This window comes from Amblyomma mixtum, chromosome 2 (genome assembly GCF_055824585.1).
Source record: "Amblyomma mixtum isolate Tamu chromosome 2, ASM5582458v1, whole genome shotgun sequence".
NCBI lineage: Eukaryota > Metazoa > Arthropoda > Arachnida > Ixodida > Ixodidae > Amblyomma > Amblyomma mixtum.
Genome location: NC_143013.1, coordinates 181,262,033 through 181,288,089, shown reverse-complemented (window position 1 = coordinate 181,288,089; position 26,057 = coordinate 181,262,033). Strand labels below are relative to the sequence as shown.

Here is a 26,057-nt window from a genome sequence, read left to right as displayed (position 1 = left end):
GAAAAAAGAGCCTTCGTGGCGGAGTGGTAGCGTCTCCGCCTCAAGTTCTAAAGGCCCTAGTTGGGTTCCGAGCCTCGACACAGTTTTTTTAATTATTAGCGGTCCTGCAGCCTGGTGGAGCGCGGCTGCAACGGTTGCTATGGTAACGGCGCTTCATCTGTTTGACCGCGCTGCGGCTAAAGGTCAACCGTGGCCACCGCCGGGAGCTACGCGACGGCTCGAAACCTGGCGCAGTAATGCTTACGCAATAAAAACGTTTCTTAAATGGCTTCGTTGATTTTATTCGCAACACCTCTGAATAAAGGCAGCTGCGAGCGTCGTCTTCAGTACCGACTTTAAGTTGTCATCTTATTTATTTCGCACTTCTTTTTGAATAAGGGCAGCTAAGTGCACGTTTCTCGGTTCCGTGGCGTAGCCGTTCGAGGATTCGCGCCATGGAAATCGGTCACTATGCAGTGACGTCACGCACGAAGTGATTGCAGTGCCACATGAAAACGCGTCAGGCTTAGCGCGCCGAACACTGCGACAGCAAAGTCACGTCAAGCGCGCTTTACGATGCAATGGGTTAAAAAAATGTTCTCGCTGAATGTCTTGTTACACAAGAGTAACCATTTTTTTTTCACCTTCCTACAGTGCTTATACTTCCTCTTTACTCTTCTATGCTATATCGTTTCTTTTGCTAAAGTATATTATTTTAATTTCTGTAAAGGTTATTCCAATGTTGCCACTATGCTTTGTCGCCAGCAGTACTCTACGGTTCCCTTGCTTAATTTTGGTTTCAGCATGCTTACAGCCTAGAGCTTTAGAAAGGCTGAGTACGTACTCATCTTGTCTACATGCACACGTTTAATATGTGTCGGAAGATGTGAAATGTTTTCTACACTGCTCTCGCCAGTTACATAAATATCGTCTTCCTGGTCATGCCAAACACTGCCACCTTCTAAGACAACCTGATCTTCATTCAAACTGATATGATGGTGCCATCTGTTGGTAAAAAGTATGACTGTCTGATCTGATGAGCTGGAAAACTGGCTCTGTTTTCATTCATTTTCTCTGTCTGGCTGAGATATTTCTCCTTTTGTGCGATGAACTGGACGGATTATATCATAAAAATGAGGCAACAGCATCGGTAATTTACGGCAGTGCAAATGGAATCTTCATATGCAGTTTTCCTTCCTACATGGCTTACTTCAACGCAAACAAAAAACGCAGTAAATGCTTAGAGTGGTAATATATTCGTTTATCATATCCCCTCGCTTCCACTGGCGATCACTTTATTGTTCAATTTGAGAAAGCCATTTCAAAGCATTCGGTTTTCTTTCCAAAACATTGGCGCAGAAAACTGAAAGGGGCATCTGTCTTTATTCTACTATCATGCAGATATTTCTGTGAGCATCTTGCCGAATTGTGCTATGCGTTCTTGATATCATGCGCCAGGGGAAGACGTACAGTAGTGTCTACAAAAATTATTCCATCGCATTTTGTTCTACAAAAAAGAAATTCACTCCCACGAGTACGAAGTACCGCACCAGTATGGATGGGGCAAGTGCTGTAGGAACGGCGTTATACCGTCCAGTTAATCTTGTGGTATCTTCCCCGGTGGTTGTTCCTCTCACCCAGTCGTCATGGTCACTGCGTCAAGTTCGCTTCTCTTTGTAAGCTTGTCTTGTAGTTCCAGACTGCCCGGTAGCACGCAATGGGCAGCAAAATGGGCAACAAAAATCCTGGCAAGAATAAAAGTGCAACAAGACGACACAAAGAAGGAGGAAAAACGACAGGACAGGCGCTAACTTGCAACACTTTACTGTCTTCATAAACCGCCGCGTATATATCAAACACAAAGGGGGGGGGGGGTGCAAGACAGATAGGGGAGAACACAGTTGAAAGCAGGTGCGTAGAAACTCGAATGTGGCAAAACAAGAACAGGTGATTCCGCAGATACTATGCCATATCTAAAAACTGACATTCTTTTTTATATATCATGATCGACGGGGTGCTAACACATGCACTCCCACTTTTACATATTCGGTGCGCTTCTATCAATTCGCATGCGATCGTGTCTTTACTTTTGCAGATTACACTTGTTTCCAGAAGTTTTGCTCCACATGCCTTCATTTTTCCTTCTTCTTCTTTCCAGCAATCCTTACAGTGAAGCGATAGATTTGACCCAGTCCCATTCTTTAATGACAGACTGTGTTCTCTGAAACGGTCATTAATACATCGCCCCGCTTGGCGGATGTAAGTTTTTCCACATGTCAGTGGGATGCTATACAAAACTCCAACCGCACAATCTACAAAAGGATTAGCATGTTTCGTTTGGCAAACTGTTTTCATGTCCTTATCCGGGTTACTCATTCAGCACAATGCGGCGAGTTTCCTGGGGGCAGAAAAAACAACTGGCACCTTGTACTTGGAAGCAACATGCTTAAGATTATGTGCAACTTTATGCGAATACGGGATCACTACTGGTCTAATTTTCTTTTCAGAGGTTCCACTTTCGTCTCTTTTTTCTTTCCGTACTTTCTTCACCTTTTTTAGCAAAGCTTCACTGACGGAGGTCAAGACCGAAGGTGGGAAGCCCGCCTGATTTAGCTTCTGAATCTGGGCGTCGAAGCTTTCCTGCGCTTTGTGGCAACACGATTTCTTTCGGGTCGTGGATAAAGTTTTAACTGATTTTAAATATCACCCTGGATGCTTAGATTTTACCTATGAGCTCCCGAAGGGAAATAGTTTACAGTTTTTTTATATTCAGATCACCCTTACTTACGAAAGCGTATGCTGAAAGTATTGCCCCTGTGCCCGCAAGGAACTGTTGCCGTACAGCTCAACGCATTCGAAAATGGTAAAGCGCGCCGTCACCATGATGTGCCTGGAATCCTCTCTAAAGAAGTCGTGTTGCCACAAAGCACAGGAAAGCTTCGACGCCCAGATTCAGAACCTAAATCTGGCGAGCTTCCCACTTTCGATCTGTAGCTCCGTCAGCGAAGCTTTGCTAAAAAAGGTGAAGAAAGTACTGAACGAAAAAAGGGACGAAAGTGGAACCTCTGAAAAGAAAATTAGACCAGTAGTGATCCCGTATTCGCATAAAGTTGCACATAATCTTAAGCATGTTGCTTCCAAGTACAAGGTGCCAGTGGTTTTTTCTGCCCCCAGAAAACTCGCCGCATTGTGCCGAATGACTAACCCGGATAAGGACAACAAAACAGTTTGCCAAACGAAACATGCTAATCCTTTTGTAGATTGTGCGGTTGGAGTTTTGTATAGCATCCCACTGACATGTGGAAAAACTTACATCCGCCAAACGGGGCGATGTATTAATGACCGTTTGAGAGAACACACTCTGTCATTAAAGAATGGGACTGGGTCAAATCTACCACTTCACTGCAAGGATTGCTGGAAACAAGAAGAAGGAAAAAAGTAGGCATGTGGAGCAAAACTTCTGGAAACAAGTATAATCTGCAAAAGTAAAGACACGATCGCATGCGAATTGATAGAAGCGCACCGAATATGTAAAAGTGGGAGTGCATGTGTTAGCACCCCGTCGATCATGATATATAAAAAAGAATGTCAGTTTTTAGATATGCCACAGTATCTGCGGAATCACCTGTTCTCGTTTTGCCACATTCGAGTTTCTACGCACGTGCCTTGAACTGTGTTCTCCCCTATCTGTCTCTAGAAATATGTCAGAAATATGTTGCAGAAAACAAATAAGTCATTACTGATATACTCTCATTACATGGTTGCCGGCTTTACCAAACCCATAATTGGAAAGGAATTTTAGCCCTGCAATGCTCATCTGAGTACCGCAGAAGAGATATATTTCTCAAGATGTGCTTGGACACTTGAAGTGCATGCCTGTAGAGGCTATTGGCTGTCCTTTAAGATAGTAGGCTATGATCACAATATTGTCCTGAAGTGCGACATAGTTAATCTTTTTTATTACTACAATATTACTGTAATTGGCCAACAGGTGCCGGAGAAAAACACCCTTTGATTCCTAATTGTGTTGAAATAAGTGATTCAATTATGCACCAATCATAAAGATCATTTTTACGGTCATTATTATAATATATCATATGTATAATATGTGCCGTTTAACCTCCCGAAGCAAAACGTGGAATGTAAGAGACGCCGTAGTGCAAGTGTTTGGATTAATTTTGACCCCAGCGGGGCTTTCTAACCTCCACTCACATCGACCCACATCGCACAGTACAAGTGCTCGTTTTGCATTTGACCTGTATTGAAAAGCGGTCGCGATGACTGGATTCAGTCTGCAGCCCTGGAGTCTGCAGCTAAGTGTTTGTAGCGACGCCGCGCGCCCGGCAGTGGCGGAATCCCGAAAAGGACGAAACGAGTGGCATGTGCTAGAGAGAACGCTTGGACTTTGCTTCCAGCTGGACGCTGCCGCCGCCGCTCTGCCGCTCTGCTGCTCTGCCGCTATAAGCTCTTCGGCAGCCTTCAAATAGACGTGGCTCCACATGGACCTCTACATATTAAAGGCTATTGTCAGACTTCGAGCGGATATGCATATAGACCTAAAAGTCATAAAGAAAACGAGCAAATAACCAGCCGGGTCTCGCGGTTGCATACAATGTGATTTTGATCAAGCAAAGTTCTTGCATTTAAGGAAAGACATAGTGATGTTTAGAAATTTCTTTGCTTATAAAGCGGTATAATAATGACCAATCACCGTACTGAGATCTTAGGGTTGCTGTCATGAGATTTCTGCCCAAAATGAACAAAATAAGGAAAAATAAGCAGAAAATTATAAAGCACAGAAAAGTACCCAGGGAGCAACGGTTCCCAAACGCGTCGCCAGGATATTCATTTTCCCCGCTTCCTCGCCTTAATTTAAAGGCCAGATTTGGCGCAGGAGGAGTTCTGTGACATTCGATGCTTCGATTTTCCTCTCTGATGAAAGGTGCTATACGCAGCTTCCATATATTTTTTGTTTATTTTCGAGTGTAGAAGAAAATGCATGATAGATCGTGTACTTCCACTAAGAATCCTGCATGCTCCAGTGTTCAAGAGTTCTGAATAGCTTCTTTCAGATCATAATCAAACAAAGCGGACGATTTTCAAAGGGCTTGTAAGCCCCATCTCCTTCCCCCCCTCACCTTCGCTTCTCATTATTATAGAGACTAAGCAGGAGCAAGACCAGCCATAATGCATACGAATAAGTGTGAACCGAACAGCGTATCTTGAATGGCGGCTTGTACCTTTAACTTGTCGAAGATTCGCCTGATTTCCGGAACGTTCCGTGGTAAGAGGAGAAAATGCATACCGTGCGATGAATTCAAATATGCTCACGGAATGCTGCGCATTGAGCGTTTCAGAATCCTTCGTGCTTTGAATAACGGATTCAGATGCATCCGAAGCTTCTGTTGTTTCAACTCAGGGAAGAAAAAAGAATCTTGATCTTGTTATCCAGATCGCGAACATCGTTTTCGAGTTTCACTCTTGCTTTCTTTCTGATTTGGTTTCTTTTTGCGATAAAGCCCGAGTTCTGCATTACCAAAGAAGGATAACAAGAAAGACATGCAGCTGTGTCTTTAGTCATAGAATCGTGGGCAGGACTACAGTAGCGAGCAACGGGTTAAAAAACAAGAAGACCCACGGGATTTTTAGCGAGAAAATGCGAGGATTTCCAGAGCGCATTCCACATTCATCACCTGGTTGTCACTCGCTTTTCACGCATCTAGAAAACAGGGCACGTATTTGCCTTGATTTTCTACGCGATTATTCCGGACAAAAGAGCTGAAGTTAAACTAAAGTAATGATTCGCAGTCGGGGAGTTATGCGCGTCAAGAAACCTCACTTTAAAGCAGGTTGTTGGCCAAGTCTTAATAAAAAAAACGCAGCCCGACGGGTACATAGATGAGCCAAAAAGCAGCGTGCTCGATCAGAGGCGTTTGCAGACTGTCGCATCTGTTTACTTGCATACGTTTTACATAAACTTGAACGGCAACTCAGACCGAGTAACGGGCACGCCGAATGACTCCTGAGTAAGGATGCATGAGTAATAAAGGCAGGAACGTTAATGGTCAAAGAAAGCGCTGCCTGGCTTGCGAACAGATTGTCACAAAAGCATTTAGAAAAGAAATCAGTAAAGAAATATTGCATGCAGTAAATGCTATGAAATGCACGTGAATGCATATTACTGTTGCTATTTATTCATAGCAAACGTCCATGGTCGTGGCGGTTGTCTTGACGGAGCTAGCAAAGAAGCCAAAGATAATCTACTCTTGTATAAACACACGGGTTTTCTTGTGTTACCATAGAAGACTTGAAGAGTACCTCATTAACAGTGCGAGCTGTTTACGGGATGCTGGCCTGTTTCCCGACCTGCCGCAGTCGTACAGGTGGACACGTGCAGCTCGTAAGCACAGGTGCAGAGAAGGGCAGATTGATCGTTATGTTCTTTTACATGTGCAGATGCTTGCGCGGAGAAATTTTGAGCTCACACCTGTGAAAGGACCCAGGCAAGAGAATATGTAACTATGCAAGAGTGCTTTTCATTCATCAATAGAAAGAAGCATGGCTTTACCCCTGGGCCTGCGTTATGCTGGCTGTCTATTTTCCCCTCTCCACTTCGCATCCATTCGGTGCTCTGTCATTGGTCGCTCAGACATAACCGCGCCTTTCAGGCGTCAGTGGATAGCAACCTGGCCACTGGATGGTTGGAGACCGCACCTCACCATTGGCAGCACATCGTATCCACTAGCGCCAGTGGTGAGGTGCGCTGGTCAACCACTCAGTGACTAGGTCGCTTCTCACAGATGCTTGAAAGCCGCGGGTATATCTCGGTAAGCAATGTTAGAGGACGAAATAGACAATGTAAAATGCACAGCCTATAGAATACGACCCCAGAAAAATGGGAAAGTAACGATCTTATTTGTCACTATACTTAACTATATCGCCGCAAAGCTGATTAAACAAAGCGCTCTTAAACAAAACACACAAATATATGTAGCCGATGCAAGGGGGTGTGAAGTGCTTAAACAAAATAAGTAAATAATACTGAGTTGTGCAATAAATCAATACACACTTGAGAAGTCTGGAAAATATTGTGACGAAGACGAAGCTGGCAGTGGCGCGGGACGGAGCGCTCGCGCTAGGCCAGCGGCTATTAAATCATCTCTCCTCCATCGTTCACCACGCCTCATTCTTCGGCTGGCCGCCACGTAACATTTGGTGTAAGGTGCTGGGGTCCCTTCATCGCCATCTTGGTCGCGGAGCTTCGGCGTCCTGGGCCTGCCGTGGACGTCGGCCGTGAGTACCTGGTCAGCGCCGCACGTCCGTGCCCCAGCCCGCCCGACCTGAACCGACCTCGACGCTCACCCCAGCCCCGTCCCCCGCCCGGACCACACGACACGACGACCCAAGACCCGACGGACCCAAGACCCCACCGACCCAAGACCCCACTGACCCAAGACCCAAACATGAAGACACCGTCCCCCTGCCTCTGCCGTTCGGTGCATCCATAAACCTCGGCCGTCAGCTCCTGGCACCCTACGGCCCGGATGCTACGTGGACCGGGACTCATTCTCTCATCTTTCTCATCGTGGCGGCCAGCACTGCACCATCTTCTACATCCTTTGTTCAACCCCCCACTCAAGACATCGCCATTTCGCCGTCTGTTCGTCACCGATCGGGACGATCGCTCGGAGGCCCCGGGTAGTGTGACGAAGACGAAGCTGGCAGTGGCGCGGGACGGAGCGCTCGCGCTAGGCCAGCGGCCATTAAATCATCTCTTCTCCATCGTTCACCACGCCTCATTCTTCGGCTGGCCGCCACGTAACAATATTATAAAAGTGAAAATAGATAGCAGGAAATTGTTTATGGTTTAAAGGGTTTAACGTCCCAAATTGACACAGGCTATGAAGGACCCCATAGTGAAAGGCTCCAGAAATTTCGACCACCTGGGATTCTTTTGCATGCACTGACATTGCACAGCACACGGAGAAAGCAGGAAAAAATTGCTCAGTTCTCCTATAAAGTTCTCCAGCAATTTATTGTAATAAGTATTAGCGTGCGCATAGGCTTTGTTTGTTGGCGCGGTAGACTCAGCCAGCTCTATTTTTTTTTGTATCGCGGAAAGAAGTTCACCGAGGTCATTTAGAAGCAGATCAAGGGCCGTAACCTGCTAGCATCCATTATCCTTCTCCACTTCGGATCCGCTCGCTACTTTGAAATGGGTCACTTTTGTTCGCTTAGGAGAGCAGAAAGTTGGGCAAGTTGGTTGATATGCATACTGAAAAAATAGCGCAGAAAAAACGAGGACGAAGCAAAGACAAGACCAGGACGAGCGCTATACTGAAGATTTATTCCGAAACACATGCAGATATAAACAGGAAAAAACAAAAACAAAACCAGTCATACCAATCTGACATCAAGAACATCACATGTCACCCCCTGCGTACCCGAGTGATTTTGCCAAAAAGCAGAACTCCCTATCAGAGAAGCGGACGGAAGTCAGGCTGACGCATGTATCTCCGCTGATACGCATATGAAATGTTTCCATGAGTTCCCGCACAAGTTGGTCTCTATGCCTAAACAGAATTGTTGTTTTTCCAAAGAGCGGTTTACACTGCCGCTTCTTATCACCGGCATTACAAGTGCGGCAATGTTTTGGGAGGCCATTCCAAGGTCATAAAGAATGAGATAGTCACTTCATGTCTTAAGGCGGCCGTCTTTAAGTCGTGCCCACATGTCATGAACGAAAGTGTTGCGTCTCAATTCGAAAGGCTGAGACAGAGCGGATACCCCCCGAAAACAATCGTGGAAGCCTGCGGGAGGTTGTCAAGGTGGATCAAGGCAGGTTCGAAGCCCAAACTCCGGGAAACAGACCGGCGAAGGGTCGCCGTTATACCATACGTACACAGGTTGGTGCATGGGCTGAAGAACGTAGCCGGACGCTACAACGTCCCTGTTGTGTTTTCCGCCCCTAGAAAGTTGGCTTTAATCTGTTCCCAGGTGAGCAGCCGGAAGGAAGGAGGCGGCAGAAGGAAAGGAAGAAAAAATGAGTGCAGTATCAAGCATACAGCCCCGTTCGTTCCTTGCGCCAGGGGAGTTGTGTATAAGCTGCCGCTATCTTGTGGTTCGGCGTACATCGGCCAAACAGGGCGATGTCTCAACGAAAGATTAGGTGAACACCGAAGATTACTCAGGGGAGATTCCCTTGACAACATCCCAAAACATTGCCGCACTTGTAATGCCGGTGATAACAAGCGGCAGTGTAAACCGCTCTTTGAAAAAACAACAATTCTGTTTAGGCATAGAGACCAACTTGTGCGGGAACTCATGGAAGCATTTCATATGCGTATCAGCGGAGATACATGCGTCAGCTAGTCTTCCGTCCGCTTCTCTGATAGGGAATTCTGCTTTTTGGCAAAATCACTCGGGTACGCAGGGGGTGACATGTGATGTTCTTGATGTCAGATTGGTATGATTAGTTTTGTTTTTGTTTTTTTTTCCTGTTTATATGTGCATGTGTTTCGGAATAAACCTTCAGTTAGCGCTCGTCCTGGTCTTGTCTTTGCTTCTTCCTCGTTTTTTCTGCCCAATTTTTTCAATATGCACTTTTGTTCGGTAGGGTTGTCGCGGCTTTCGAGCATCCGTACGGAGCGACCGGATCATTGGCTGCCGCAGCCAATGGCGATGCTTTGCGTGCTGCAAGTGGCAAAGGCCTTGAGGTTTCTGGATTGGCTGCTTTATTCTTTCCATCGATGCGGTCGCCACATTTACGTCAGCCATATGAAATGGAAGATTGATCTTTATAAAGTGTGGCTCTCGGGAGGTTTATTGGCAATCACTTCTTCTGGTTTCAGCATGCAAAAAAGCAAACAAACAGGTACCTATATACAAGAGCTCATACAGAAGAATATACAACGTTCACTGGTGCTTTCTGACGCGACGAAAGGAAGAGCTACGAAACAGCAATACCGAAAGCAGTAGCCTACATAGAGACGTCAGTGACAAGTAGTTTTTGGGGGGAAGTCAAAAGCGCTAGTCATAAAATGAGGACGCATACAGTCAAAGGCGGAGGGACTGAAAGGACTGTCGCGGTCGTTCTGCCTTTATGTTATTTCCTGTCCACTCCCTTCTTCGACAGCCGCGTCATCACAAGAGTAGGGAAACTTGTTCTTTCCAGGCGTAAAGAAAAACAAATCAATAAAAGGCAAGCACGGAGCAGTGAGCAAGGCGAATGGCAAGCGCAGGTTTTGTTTATATTTTTTTTATAGCAAGAGCCGAGGAAACGTCAAGTTAGTTATGAAAATATTAATTGAATTGGGAAGAAAGAAAATAATCAGCTTTAAACGAAAATGCCGGAGAAAATCGCTTATATAGCGAAAGTTCGCCGCCGAGGGTCCTGAATGTAGCTTCGCTGACACTATTTTTGCACTTCACCCTACTACCTTCTCTGCCGTGTCAGCGGAACGAAACGTTGTTTGCGGCGCGCGTCCGCTTCCTAGGTTTTTTTTCGAAAGCAGTTTTGGTTTTGAAATTTTTCACCAACGATTTTTTCACAGCATCGACGCGCAGGATTTTCCATAGGGCAGGCGTCACTAAGCGCAAATAAATTTACAAAAGTCGCAAGACAAATGACAGGAAAAGTGAAAGCAACTTTGAACCAATGGATATGTGACTTCTTGGGCACTCGACGCAAATTTTACCCTCGCTGAACTGATCTGGTCTCTGAGTTGCATGCGACCAGTAGCTTTGCGAAATCACGCTGAAAAATGACACTTTTTTTTTCTACCTCCAAAACCGCAAGAGCAACCCTCAGAAACCCTCCTGAGCAAGCGCGGCGGCGGTATGAACGGAAACGCGAGCGCTTAGTAGCGGGCACGCGTTAAATAGCGGAGAGGGAGAAGTTCCGCATATAGTCTTCGGCACACAATGTGGTGTCTAGTGGACGCGCTGCCAAAAAAAAAAGCGAAAGGAGAAGACGAAGTGGCCGAAGGCGCAGTTACATAATGGTACCAAGATTAAGCAACAACCGGGTAATGGTATAATGGCAAGGCCACGTGCTTTAAACGAACACGAAAAGAGACAACATGATGTTGCATAGCAGAGAAAAAAAAAATCTTCCCTCCTGATTCGCTGAAGCCTCGAACGAGATGGAAGTCGATGCGACGCAGTGCACGGTGCGACTAAGCGATGCTTGTATGTACCGTCGTCCACAGACCTGTCTAGAGCCCTAGAATGCCGTGCCCTGCTGTGCTGCGAAGCTCGCCAGCCCCGTCTGGCAGGGGCGCCTGGTTTGAGTGAGCTCACCTTTGAGTATGGCCATAGTCCTTCAATCTTTTATGCTGAAAGCCTTTAATGGCTCATACTGTCGTCCGTCTATTAACAAAGCGTGTCACACGCGTGTAACTCGGGAACTAAGAAAGATAAGAAAAAAACGTATGCTTGCTTCAGATAGAGGATGAAAAAATTAACATAGAAAACAAGTTAGTGTAGAGTTATTAGTTACTTAATTATAGGCAAAAATGTCAAAATTGCGTCGAAATAGCGCGGACGTCGATATATTCACGGGGACGGTATGTCTCCGCATCCACCGGAAGTATTCACGGCACTGTTAAAAGTGTCGCAGAATGGTCACAGAAACGTCGCATATGTGTTAAATTAGATGAAAAAATGTATAATTGAGCGTAATTAACACTTAAGATCCCCGAAAGGTGTATATTTGGGTATTTATATAGCCACGGGAACGGTGTAGCGTCACATCCACCGGAAGTCGTCATGGCATAGTGTCCTCGGCTTTCGCCTTTCAACACTTTAGTTGCCAAAGTGTCCTCGCAATTTTCATGGCCATAAAAGTTCTCCCTAACGCTATGGACGAGCTTCATATGTTGACCGTGCCTTCCGCGAGAGGCGGCAATCAGAGTCCTGTGTTGGCAGTGACGTGAGTGAGCGACCGTTTGTATGCCCGCGAGAGCGCAGGCAGAATGGGACGCCGGCGATATGGCAGGAGCAGTTTTCTGATTTTTCCTTCATTCGCAAACAAGTACAGTGCACCGCGCAAGCCTGTGATGCCGAATAATTGCTGCGTGACGAGATTCCACTCCAACTACGGAGGTACGCAGGAGAAGGTCTCACTGTTCTGCGTGCCGAGCGATGCCGAGACGCGTAAAATATGGTAGCAGCCGATACTCAGACAGGAAAGCGGTGGGTTTAACTTGGACTCCAAGCATATCCGTGTCTTGGAGAGGCATTTGGGTCCAGGAATTTAATTCGCACAGAGTAGATTGTGATCAACGTTGAAGCAATGCCGCGGCAACTCGAGAAGCTGAAACTCAGGTCCGGCGCCGTCCGACGGATATTGCGAAGGCCTACCAGCGTACGTGAGCAATAATCTGTGACGATGTTGTATTTTACTCGGCTGTAGTCTTAAGTCTGCTTGTAGCGTTTAGCGCAAAAGCACTGCTTTACGGGATCAAACCCAACAAAGTGTGGTGTTCCCTGACTTGAGTGCAGAAATAAAATAATATTGGAGCGACTGGGTTTCGAACAGATCAGCTGCGCTGGCTGGCCATTGCACGAGAGCACTATGCTACCGCCGCAGCCAATCACACCTCGAGTTAAAGCTGCAACACACTCTCGCGCTGAGCACTGCACATCGTCATCTTCATCAACTTCCATCTGCGTAAGGAGCAGATAAGGTCAGCTTAACCTCGATCACAGCTTAACCTGAATCTAATATCTTCGCCAGACGTGCCGACGCCTCAGAAAAGCAAAGCGCTGAGCCAACCAGGCTAAGCACATATTTTCGCATGTCTACTCGGTTTAACTGCGGTAAGCCCCTACCGCTGTTTTATTTTCTACATGTTGCTCGATGCTTTCTATCCTTGCTCATTTTCATTTTATTCAGTGGCCGCTCACAGCTTCATTTTCGTAGCTCAAAGCTGCCAAATGAGCACTGAACAAAAAATTTAGAAATTTCCTTGCATTCGCCAGCGTCTTCCTCGGCACAGCGTGACAAAGTGTAAATAAATGGCCTATGTTGGGAGTCTTCAGCAGCTGACTTTGCCACCTCCGAAAGTGTCAGCCAAAAAAAAAATGAGATAGCAGCATCAAATTGCCTGTGCATTCGTCATGTGATCGCTTCCGTAACGCGCACGTCGGTTCTTAAAATGCCGCCATAACGTCTTGTTTTCAGCATTAATGATATTGCAGAATTTCTCACAAGGTATACGCCAGCTGTAAACTGTCTAATCGACTTCGATGAAAGCAAGGACTCGGCTGAGAAAGCGCAACCCAGGCCGATATAAATATGAAGACTCATATATAGACCTTCGACAGTCACATTGCAGGCAAGTTGCGGTAAAGATCAATGCGCATGCTAGACCTATGTTGAAAAATCGCTAATTTATAGAAAGCAACGTGGAAACTACGCCCGTTGTTGGTCACAAAACAGCCGCTAGCAACGTTTACTAGCGGCCGCCGTCGATCACCCATGCTTTTGGTATATTGATGCTGCAGCCAAGCATTCAGGTGATGACCAGTAAAGTAGTGTCCATGGTAAGCCCAAATACCAATGCGCACAGAGCACAAATAACATGAGAATGTGAGCCGGTCAGCCGGAAAACAGAAACTGCGAACAGGGCTCGCGCAGGCAATCGTACCCCCTCTCCGACTGCTGCGCCACTAGCGGTGCGCGCTGTCCCTATGTGAAACTCTGGCGAGAGTTTTGTGACCAGAAAAAGCATTGGAGGCCTATGGTATGGCCTAGGCATCAAACATGAGCTATCTCAAACCAGGCGCCCCGGCTGAACATTGGTTGAGAGCTGCAAAGTGCAGCGGAGCGCGGCGTTCCAGTGCCCTTGACAGGTCCGCGGACGACTGTACGCAACATTGAAAACTTTTTGTTGGCATTTGATGAAAGTCAGGACACTTATTCGCGATCTGGACTGACACCAGGCTTGCTTCCTAAGCAGCGAAGCGGCCGGCTTCTCAACAGCGGAAGCATTAGATATGGCCGCACGCAGTGCTAGAATGCGGCCAAGCACGTCGAAAACGAGAGTGGCGGCTTGCCTCCCTGAACCTGTGAAGTCTTTCACACGACAGCGACTGAGCGAACTCAACGACAAGTGGCGCGGCGCGGAGAAAAATTTTATACATGTTGGAACCTCGTCACTCTGGCTCCTCGAACCGACGCGACCGACACAAACAATATTTTTGCGCCGCGATGCAGAAATTTCGAGCGTCTGTGCCTACATCAGAAACATCCTTCACCTAGATGGGCCGAAGAGTGCGGCTGGCAGCATGTATGGCATGTCCAAGTACGGAAGCGTAGCTCCAATAAGAAAGAGGACAGTCTGTTTGCACGCAGGAGCGAATACTGTCGTTGCTCTATAATTTAAGTGGGAAATGGCTCGCGGGCACTAATTGACATCACAAACCAAACCGGTCTACATCAAAAGACACGGTGGCGTTTTGCTAATATTTACTGAGCAATCATGGTTTGCATACGGGCAATATGTTGCCTCTCCTCCTGGAGTGACCTCTACGGCGGAGACTATCGACCGAGCAAGCCTTCAAAGGAATTTCCGGAGCTCTCCTTGAAGAGCATCTACGGGTGCTAGAAGCTGGCCCAGTTTTTTTTTTCTTTTCATATATCTCGTTCACTTCAATTGCAAAATGTTGTCTGAATGCAGTATTGCGGCCCGACTAGTCTAAGTTTTGGCATTTATTCTGTGCTTGTTAAGATTATGTTGCGAACTTTTTGATACCTTATTTCGCTCACGTAAATATTTTATTGCACGATACAAACCAAATGTGAATACATTGCCGTGAATTTGTTTTATATTTATTTAATAGGAACTCTGGGTTTAACGTCCCAGAGTGGCTCAGGCTATAACGCACGCCGTAGTGGAGGGCTCCGAATAATTTTGTCCTCTACGGTTCTTTAACATGCTCTGTCATATCACAGTACACGGGACTATAGTATTTCGGCTCCATATGAATGCGACGGCCGCAGCAGGGAACGAACCCGCAACTTTCAGGTCAGCAGCGAGCGCAAAAACCACTGAGCCACCGAGGAGGCTTTAGCAATGCGAACTGCCTGGATGACAGCGCTCACGGATTTGAACTTGTTCCCAAAGCAGCATTACTTTCACAGCTTCTACCTGCACTACTCTCTAACTTCCATTCCTGTTTTTACTCTTGTGAATCCATCTCATTTTTTTCAGTGCAGAGTGGCGAGAACGCTTCTACCAGCACCCAGCGAATTCCTTACCTCAAAAGCAGTTTCACTGTTGCTGATGATTTCACTTGCACGCCTTCTCTGTTGATGATTTTGCGTGTTCACTCTTACTTTATTTGCTTGGGGGTATAATCTTTTTTTTTATTTCAAATTTCACCTGTGCCCCCCTCATATCTCACCCAACATTAACATCCTACATTGTTTGCTTTCATTTTATTCTTTTGAACTTCTTTGCTTCTCTTGTCCTCTGTATCTTTTACTTAAAATCACAGGGGATGCAAATTATAAAAAAAGAGTGAATTCATACCGACTATTCACTTGGACGCGCACTCTAAGGCGTTAGCCGAACCTAACATGCAAAGATTATGCGGAGACAGTTGTGGGTTTGAACAATATAAGCAAGATGCTATTATTTATGGAAGAATTTTGGCTGCAAAAAATGTCCTGGGTTTATATAAATACTGCCAAGCACTTATAATGTGGCAGTTTTCAGTATGATTGAAGCTAGAGCAGTTCTCTCAGAATCGCCGCTGTGTTTGTCCCTTGTGCTTCTCAGAAAATATTTCTCTTCCTTCCGCGCCTTTTCCCTTCAGATGCAGATCGGTTACAGCGAGAAGAGGAGTGCATACAGTTCACTCTTGCGGAACGGCTTTTCGACCTGAAGCAAGCAAGCCGTAAAATACTCTCTAAAGGCAATAGTTCAGTGATAAAAATGCTGCACCCAAGCAGCAAAGAGAAGTTTTGTATAGGCGCGATGATCACGGCCGCTCAGCTCGCGACTTTGATAAGGAACTGCCCAGAATGAATACATCTGAAAAACCGCCTTAATAGAGTTCTGAAACTCATCTAAAGGGAATCCAAATTAGCAAAAAATACAAAACGGGAGTTTAAACGCGTATTCCCCATTAGTTCGATGAATCCATCATTAAACAATGATCGTTAGTCAGCGCAGTGCGCACTTAAGCAAACCAAGCTGCTACCAATCTCTGTTGGTTAAAACAGTTTGTCTTTAAGCTAAACACGCTTGAAATGTGAACGTAAGTCAACGTAGCACAGTACACGGCGAAAGTAACGTTTTTGCGTGTTACTCCTACGCGAATAAAGGCGAACCGAACGCCTGCGTTTCCTTACGACTGTATGCTAATGATTAGATGCGGCATTACAAAGAAAGGAATATTTAATGAACCTCGCAGCAAAGCTCACGACGAGACAATGTTTTCGCATCCTCACACGTATGCAGACTTAAGTGTCTCTGTCGAAGTTTCACTGAAGCCAAGTGGGCCCGTCTAGCTTCATACACAACCATGAATAATAAACATATAAGCACAGAGTGTGTAATGGAATTCACGAACCATTTCCGTAGGTTAAAAAGATATGAGGGGAAATGAAAAGAACGTGAGTACATCTAAACTGAAGAATATTAAAGGGCGTAAGAGGGCCAGATAAGCTTTCCAACACTTAGCAGCGCTCCAATCACTCCATACTCGTGGTGTGGCCTTTGAGGGATGAATATAGCCAATACTAACGATGTCTTCAACCAGTCCGTATGATCCTTTGACGAAAAGCGCGCAGAACGGCTGAGCTCTTAATCCGAGTCGAAGGTCACGCCGACCACCCGAACTATGCGAGCCCCTCTGAGAGCAGTTCCTTTAGAGAAATAATACAAAACAAAGCCTTTCGATTGCCGGCGACTGGCGCATTTGCCGATGTCGTGTATTTTATTTATTCTGCATCGTACCTTTCCGCCAGAGTACATCCATATATCATGATATCACCTGCTGACAAAAAGTTGTTTGATAGGCCTCGAAATACAGCTTTCGTGCTTGACCATCAACCGATAATTTTGTGAGCTTTCATTATCAATATATTTCATAAAAACTTTGCACTTTTGCTGAGAACACGCAGGATGTTTGCACTCTGGCACCAATGAACACTCCCAATACATTAGAACAGTCAGAAAAAAAAGCTGCAAAGATGTTTTTTTTTTAAATTCAGGCGCAATGACACCGCAGAGAGCCCCTTATTAACATAAGGGGCTCGAGTTTTCGAATACTTCGAAACGCCGCGGGCACAGCAACTGACTTTAGCGGGGTGATTTCTGCTCCTCGGTGGACATCACGCAGACATCACAATTATAACTCCACCGTAAACGCGCTCAGATGGGGCGTGACAATCACGTTTGGGTAAGACATTCGCAGTTGTGAATGCCGTAACTCGGTTGCGGAATTAGACAAAATATTGGAGGCTTTTCGCACGCTCTGTTCAGCCTGCCTCTAAGAGCGGATGAAAAAAAAATACCAGAGTATCTTCAAGCACTCAAGGATCAATAAACTGTGCAAGAGTCGGAAAATGTGTGCAACTACAACTATCACATTCCTGTAGTGTGGATGTGACGGCCATACTTTGCACCCTTTTGCTAGGGTGCAAAGTATGCATATACCGGATTGCCCCAGCACCTGTGGATGGGGTTTGATAATTCGAGAGCCGTCAAACATCTGTATGATTTGCAATGTAGGGTAGCTTGAGACCTTACCACAGAAGAGATCGAGTCATCGGAAAGCCGCGCTTTATGCGACCGGAGTGAACGCGAAATAGGACCCAAAGGAGGTGCTGAAGCCAAAAGATAAAGTAATCCAGCACTGCATAAAACAGGAATATATATTGGGCGAAACCGATCACGGCTACAATGTCCTACTCTCTAACAGCCACTTTTGGAACATAGATCTATCCTATGATATATTTGTCCTGCAAATCATTTCTCGGCGAGAAAATAGACAGCAGTTCTTTTTTCTACCCGGGGCTTAGTCCGTTGACAGTTTGCGAGCTTGCTTACCTTATAACCGCCACTACTACAGGATTATTCTAAGCTGCTGCCCATTTTCTTATTTTTCGTCGCCTTAACATCTGCATCTAGGAAGGGAAGACAACCGTAAGGCAATGAAATTGAAGGCGAGAGTATCCCAAGAGGTAAACTGGTTTCGCTTGTGTGCTTCATAATGCGTACCCAGAGTATATTAAATTGCCGGAATAACAATGAACTGCGTGTACGTGTTGTCATAGTGTAAATAAAGAGCAATAAAGTGACCTGAATGGGAAGAAAAGTTAAAATAAAATGTGTGCTCGCGACGCGATTACTCTATTTATGGGCGCCTGTACTGATATAAAAAAAAAAACGAAAAACTAAGGGCACGGTTTTTGAAGACGAACATAACCCAAATTCTTTACGAGGAGGTACTGCGGATAGAAAAGAGCAGGTAATACTGAAAATCCAAATCAAGATTAAAGAAAGTTTGCTATGTGAACAAGGCTACTAGAAATCGCTTGCTTTGTTCGTTATCATCGGTGAAAGGCATAAGTGTTTTTCTCTGCATTGCGCGCTCTCGAAGCGTCTCTTTTGTTCTGATCAAAACCTTTCAATTTCTCTTCCTTCATTAATATACCCGCAAAGATGGGTTTTTGTACTAGTACTGGCCGTTGTTCTATCTCGTCGAGTACAACTCTGGATAAAGAGAGCGTAGCCTTGAACAGAGACTGGCGAAAAAAAAAATGTTTTGGCCTTTTTGCTGTTTTGGCGCTTTTGCTTTTATGCATTTCAGCGCATGCCTCGGTGAAGGCTGAACGTAGCCAGGGAAACAGTTTTTTGCCAAAAATTCAGCGTGCTTACTCAGTGCATGTCGTTTCTAGCGGATTTTTTGAGCATACGTCACCTGAGTCACTACTGCGCTCATGCTCAGCATTTAGAAGGGGGAAAAATACATTTTATATTACAGAACAAATAATTTTCGCCCTGTTTTTTTCAAAGAGAAAACAAGCAGTAGGCACGCCCCACCTTTCACTCTCCAAATTACTCAGGAATTTCGTTGACAGCACAGGAGAATTGGCCTGATAGAGATGATTGCAAACTGCGCTGAAGTTCACGTAACCAGAAGAAAATTTCAATGTATTGTTCGAAGATAACGTGTACAAAAAAGTACAAGTGGAATAAAGCCCTGGCATCTTGCGCACTGCCTCATTTCTCCTTGTTCGCCTTAATTAAGCTCAATTAAGGTTGTACTTCCTGACTACATATGCTGAATCTAAACGATTATGGAGTTGAAGTGTGCGCATTGCCGCCTGCGCCCGAATGATTTTGTACCTTACCTTGCATAACATGATTAAAGTAAATCCTGATGCCTACATTTCTTTCAATACTTCCAGAGAAACCCGTCATAAGCATCAGTTCACACCCGAAGAATATTTTTGTGCCAATAATACATACAGTTTTTCGTTTTTCCCGCGAGCTGTGCGTGAGTGAAACTCTTTAGATCAGAGTGTGGTCTCGCAGTCTACTATTTGCAAATTTGTTGAACTTGCTGGCAATTCTGTACTGTCAACAACGAGGATGTGATGCCTTCACTAATGTGTCTTTATTTTTCTTTTCATGCGCAAATAAAAATCTGTGATAACGTCCGTGTGTGAATGATGGTATCTTAAGTGTTTTTTTTGTGCCTGCCTCATTTTTTGTTGTATTGGTCTTCGCATACTGTTGTGTACAAAGGTGTGTATGGCTGTAAGAGCAAATGTATACAGGTCCTTAATCCACTCCTGTAAAAATCCCTAAAAGGATTGACAGTATCTCCAAATAAAATTTAAAAAATAAAGCTGTGCGTGACAGTTAAACGTAACATCAAGGATGCGAACAGCCACAGAAACCAATGAGCGTAGAGGATAGTTAAATTTAAGTTTCAATTTACTCCGCATTGCTTTTACATATCTTTCTCTTTCTCATAACACTTTCTCTTTTTCCTATCTTTCTTTTTCTTCTAATACTTCTTTTTCGCTTAATTTGTGGTTGTCAATGCAAGAATAATAATGGAATTATTTTAGCACTTAAAGATCATTGTTTAAAAAGCAGAACAAGAAGCAATCACATGCCGGTGGTGCGATCTAAATCGACGACCTTCGAATTTCGCGAATTTCACGATAGCTGTCTATAGCTTGACTGGTGAGTAGTTCTTGAATCATTAGCGCCTTGGCCATCGTATTGCGGCCTTCAGTAAATCGCTAATATGAAGGTTAGGGCTGTTCACCGGACGTTCATAACGTGCTTATACCTTTGCGACTGCGTCTTCCAAGAAGGCTCACGCTAGCATAAGATTACGCAGTAGCGCACGTATTTATTCAAACACCTCAGGCAACTACCGCTGGGGATGGTAACAGGCCGCGGGGCCGACGAAAAGGGCGCGTGCTTCAAAAGACGCACATGGAGGGGGAACTGGAGAATGCGAAGCGAGAAAAGCGGGGGAGCGGATGGAGTCGCCATGCATAGATGGCAAGAGAGGGTGGGGCGGAAAGGTATTCAGGAGTCCCGCCCTTTATGCGCCAATGCTATTTTCATTCGGGGAGCGGGATCATGACCGCTCTCCCAGGGGAGAATGGCGAGGCGTAGGAGCTGTCAACACATAAAGGCGGGAAAAGAAAAAGAAAAAATTCATGCGGCTTCAGACCCGGTACCCCCCGGGGCTTTGGCTTGTGGGCTTGGTTATTGTGTCAGCGGGGGCCGGGTGTCGAGGAGCAAGAGGCGAACGCGTCCGCTGTTTCACCCCGAAGCATTGCATCCAACGCTAACGTGTGCATCTTGCTTCGGGCTCTTTCGCGGTTGCAGATGCGTGACTGTAGCGGCTGCAGGCTTCTCAAAAATAGTGCGAGAGCACAGCGGACCAGAAAGAGAAAGTTCGTGTACAAGTGCTCATTTGGGAAGCAAAATTTTGTCAGAAAACAGAGGAGATTAAAAAAATTCTTAGCTTTCCTCTTAAAAAAACTGTTGAGCGCGCAAAGTTCAATTCGTGCCAAATTCTTTTCCTCTAAACTATGTCCTCATTTTGATCGAACGTAAAGCTAGGGTCGGAGCTGTTATCTGACAGCCACCATTCTCTGCTCAGCCGGCTTCACAGAGTCTTCTGTAAGGTTATATTCGCTCCAACTGAAGTAGTGCCAGAGATCTAACCAAGATCGCATAACAGATGAAAAAATACAAGAGAAATGGTGAGGTATGGGAAGCCATTGAACTCTTTTTTTGCGAATATATCATCAGTTATGCGACCTATGTGAAAAAATTCTGACACACCTAATTACCTTTGTTTTTTTTAACAATGGAATAGTATGCGAAACTATCGGTGCCTTTTACCAAAAGTGATGGCACTTTCCGTAGTGCCGCGTCAGTTCCCTCCAGCCAATAGAAATTATCCGGTCCGGAGACGTCACTTGCTCAAGCCAATGGGCAAATTTTATTACTGAGGCACATTTAATTTTTCCTCATGAGGCTTTTAATGTTGTCGCACTAAAAACAAAAAGCCTTTTGTTTTTGTTTGTGTGATTTATATCTGTAGTCATTATTCACGCGAATGATATTTTTGGGAGCAACATTACACAGAAGGTGGTGTTCGCAGGACGACACCTCGATTAGGACTTGACCTTTGGCCCCACCACGCCCACGTCAAAGGGAAAAAGCCCCTTCTATTGCCACATGAGAAGTACATATACAGACACTCTGTACGGCGCGCATTCGCTGGGGATCACAAGGCTACAAGTGCACATGCTAAGATAGATGCTGTCACAGGAGGAGCGATAAGCCCTAATCATTCCTTTCCCGTTTAGAGAATTAAAGCAGCAATGTACCAAAACGCAATACAACTATTCAAAATGAGCGGCTCAATGAATGGAATTTACAAAACAGCAGCAATCTACAAAACAGAATACAAAAACAATTCAATGTAAGCGGCTCCATGAGTGACATCCAGAAATACCGTATCATTCCGGCTTTCTTGCATTTCGACAAAAACGTACGACATATATTCCCCCCGAGACGCAGGCGAATAGGTCTCCGGCGGCGGCTGCAACGGATCGTTTGGGACAGTTTGTGCATTAGAAACGAAGTTTCCATTCTCTTAAGCATCGCCTAGAACAGTCCATGCATTAGAAACGGAAACGGAGTTTCCATTTTAGTCGGGACTGTCTACGCTAGACAAAAATTCATACGCCCCATCCCTGGAATCCTAACCTATGTGCAGCGCTTGCTTCTTTAGTGCTCGCCTGTTACATTCAATCTCAGCCCCGCTCTCCAAAGCAACAATATACAAGCGCCGGTGCTTTGCACACCTTTTCGCCTGCAGTCCTTGAACTAAACAGAATCAGCTGGCGCCAACGGAGAAAGGTAACGGGCAGCATGTCGGCGATCATAAGTTTACCTGCGACTCTCCCTGAAAGCTGGATCTTTGTCCCGTGCTTCTTTGAGATTGGGCGTCTTGGGTGCCAGTTTCTTTGCGTGGATTCGCAAGGTAGTGCGAAGCCGCCGCCCCACGTGTAGCTCTGCAGGCATTTTGGGTGGGGGTCCCGACGTGTCCCTGTAAGCTATCAAAGCCACGTGTAAGTCAGCAAATTCTAGGAATAGCTCTTTTCAGCATTCTTTCTACTTCCTCGTTTGCCTGCAGGTGTCTAGATGAATTCATAATCGTTCGCGAACTGCTTGAACTCACGGCTACAAAAATGAGCACCGTTATCTCTTACCAGCATTTGCGGAACAGGAAACACCTTCTTAACGTAACAAATAACTTAAGTGCTGCTACAAGACGTCAGCGGACACAATTCTGGAAATCGAGACAAGTAACCTACCATGACCAAGTAGTCACAGCCTTCCACATGGCAGATATCTGCCGAAGCCCTTTGCCATGGCCCAGAAGGCGTCTCGGACGGGCTCATCGGCTTGCACGGCTGGACGCGAAATAGAGAACACATGCGGCAGTTGGCAATGAATACCGTGACCTGAGCGCTTAAATCTGACCAACACATGGACTCCCTTCTTCTTGTCCTGCTCCTTACAACACCCTGGTGGCCCTCATGAAGCAGCTTTAACGTTCAGCTTCTAAGACAGTATGGCACCACAATGCGAGTTCCATGCATGAGGACTCCTTTACGTACGCTCAAAACGGCAAGATCGTGCCAATAGGGCCTCAAAACAGCCGATAACGAAAGTATACCAGGCCAGCCCTCACGGACGTAGTGACACAACGTACAAAAAGTCCCGTCCTTCGCCCGTTCTTCGCCTACTAGGCCGAAGCGCTCCGACTCGCTCAACTCAGATAGCATGCCGGCAACTTAATGGTTGACTTCATCGACTGAAAGAAAGTTCGTCTTTTAGCCTGAGATTTGTGCTCTGGAGAGTGTATCAACTATTGAGAGGTTTTTACCCGGGACATATTTCACCTAAGCGCTGAACTACATTAGCCGCATTCTCAACCTTCGAATGCGAGGCGCACCAGATCAAGTAGCGTCTTCCCTAGCAAAGCAACAATCGGTTTGTGATCCGTTCCTACCGTAATGGGCTTCCACGCACATAGCTTTCGAGATCTTCTGGGCCCTATGTTATAGCTAAAGTTTCCTTTGCAATTTGCGCATAGCGTATCTCAGTTGGCGACAATGAACTTGAGACAAAACCATTGGCCGCTTTTTTTTTAATTCCGCTGTACTTGCAGTAAAACTGCTCCTGTGCCGTACGACGAAGCATCTGCAGAAATAATCGAATAATCGTTGGACCTTGTCCATCAAACTTAGTCATACACCCATCTGAGCAACTAACACTCTTCACAGTAGCAAAAGGTATCTGCTGAGGCGCTGCCCAGGCCAACTCCGTGTTCGTTTGCACCAGTTGACGCTCAGGCGTCATTTGTTCAGCCAACTCCGGAATGAATCATCAAAAATGATTAGCAAGAATTAAAAATCTGCGCTTTTCTGCAACGTTCGATGGTGGCTTTAAATCACCAACTGCACGAATTTTTGCTGGATTCGGGCGTATACCATCTTAGCTAACACGGCACCCCAGAAAACCCAAGCTCTTTTAAACTGAACTGGCACTTTTCTTTGTTTAGGATCACATCCTTTGCGACCATGCGTTCCAAGGTGCGAAACAAACGCCTGTCGTGTTCCTTCTGAATAGAGACAAAGATAAGGACATCGTTCATTATGTTCATGACCCCTGCAATTCCCTCAGGAATCTCGCTTATTTGTCTTCGAAACTACCCCGGAGCTGGAGTTATGCCAAATGGCAGCCGCTCGAAGCAATAACGGCGAAAGGGAGTAAATATTGTTCTTAACAGCTTAAATTCCTTCGCTAATCTCACTTGGTGGAAACCAGAGTTTGCACCAAGTTTGGAAAACTTCACTGCACCACTGAGCGACCCGAGCGTGTCATCTAGAGTGGAGAGAAAAAAGCTTTCGCGTTCCGCAGATTTGTTCAGGTGAGCCAGCTCAGTGCGTACTCTTATCTCTCCTGACGGCTTCAAGACGTTCTATATACCAACAGACCACTCCGTACGCCATTGAGCTCTACGAATGACCCCATTCTTTTCCATCTTTTCCAGCGCTTTTACAGGCCGTCTCGTAGCGGGATGGGTATGCGATGGGCAGTGTGGATGGCATAAGACACAGCGTCTGCTTTAACACTAATACAGTATTCGCCTGTTATGGTCCCAAAAACTCTCAACAAGGAACTAAATCGTGTCTGCACTACCTAAAGAACTGCCGTGTCATCCAAAACTCAACGAACTATTTGTAGGGCTCATTTTGCTGGTAAGCCAAGAATCACATAGCTCACCGAATCGACAACGAAAACAACCTAACTGAAGCATGTTTCCACAGAATTTCGGCGGTAAACCTTCCCTTCAAGTCCAACCTGTCACTGCGTGGGCCCATGAGAATAACATCAGTTGGCTGTAGTACCTTCGCTGCGTTTGAAACGACAATGGAACAAATTTTATCTCGGCTACCGAGAAAAAATAGGCCAAAACAACTGCACATTTGATAGCAATCTAATCAAAGCGAGCATTTGCATATCTCGCAGTCAAATCTCACACGGAAAACGTCCCACAGTTGCTGTTCTCCTGCTCACCCCGAGGACTGACGAAGCCTACCTCAGAAGGCCATGCTCCGGGTTGCGTGATCCTGTGTGTCCGTGAGCCGCGAAACGTCCCAGGAGCTGGCACGCGTAGCACAGTGCTCCGCTATCAGGGGACGACGACCTAGAATGAGGACCCCTACCACAAGCGCCACACGTCTGGAGCTCCGGACGTCTATGGTTCGGCTCCCTCCTATGAACAGTGATGACTTCAGCGCTCGTCAGGGAATCACTCTCTTACCTGTCCACGATGCTGTCAAGATCCTTCTGCTGTCGCTGCACAGCTTCTTTCAGGCGTGCCTTGGTGAGGACACTTTCTTGAATTAGCGTCGCACCCATTTAAAGAGCTTCCTACAACACTGCGTTCCGTATTCTAACTACAAAGCGGTGGAAAATCATCCGCTCTTTCACCTCCCTGTTGTCACATATATCGGCCAGCGTATGTAACTTGGTAACAAACTGATCTGCAGACTCACCTGGTTTTTGGTGGTGACGATGGAAACACGCGCTTCCGTAGGCTAAGTCCTGTGTGGCGACAAAATGGGTATGGAGCAGTTTGTTCACAACGTCGTATTTATTCGCGTCTTCCTTGCACAAGCTGAAAGTCTTGGAAATGTTGCGTGCCTATCGTCTCATTGTGTACAGCAACGTATGCGGCTGACCTTATTAAGTTCGCTCCTTAAGTCCCATAGCCAGTCGGTAGGAAACGAATTCTTGTATCTGACGTTTTGTCAAATTTGAAGCTCACAGGCGGTTGCATCATAAAGGGCTGAGAAAATACCTTGAAACCTTCGTTTCTTGCGAGATTTCCCGTTGTCAGGTGGGATACGATTATGCTGGCGGCCCGCAACAGCCAGCAGCCTTACATCTGCCGTGGGTCCACTATAACCTGGACGCCCCACTTCTGACACCATGTGT

The 26,057-nt window shown here is 45.8% G+C and overlaps 1 pseudogene; it reads right to left on the bottom strand.

Annotated features, from left to right (window-relative positions):
• The window catches only part of LOC149361741 (uncharacterized), a 49,315-nt pseudogene extending 23,837 nt beyond the window's left edge, over positions 1-25,478 (bottom strand).
• Positions 25,479-26,057: the final 579 nt, after the last annotated feature.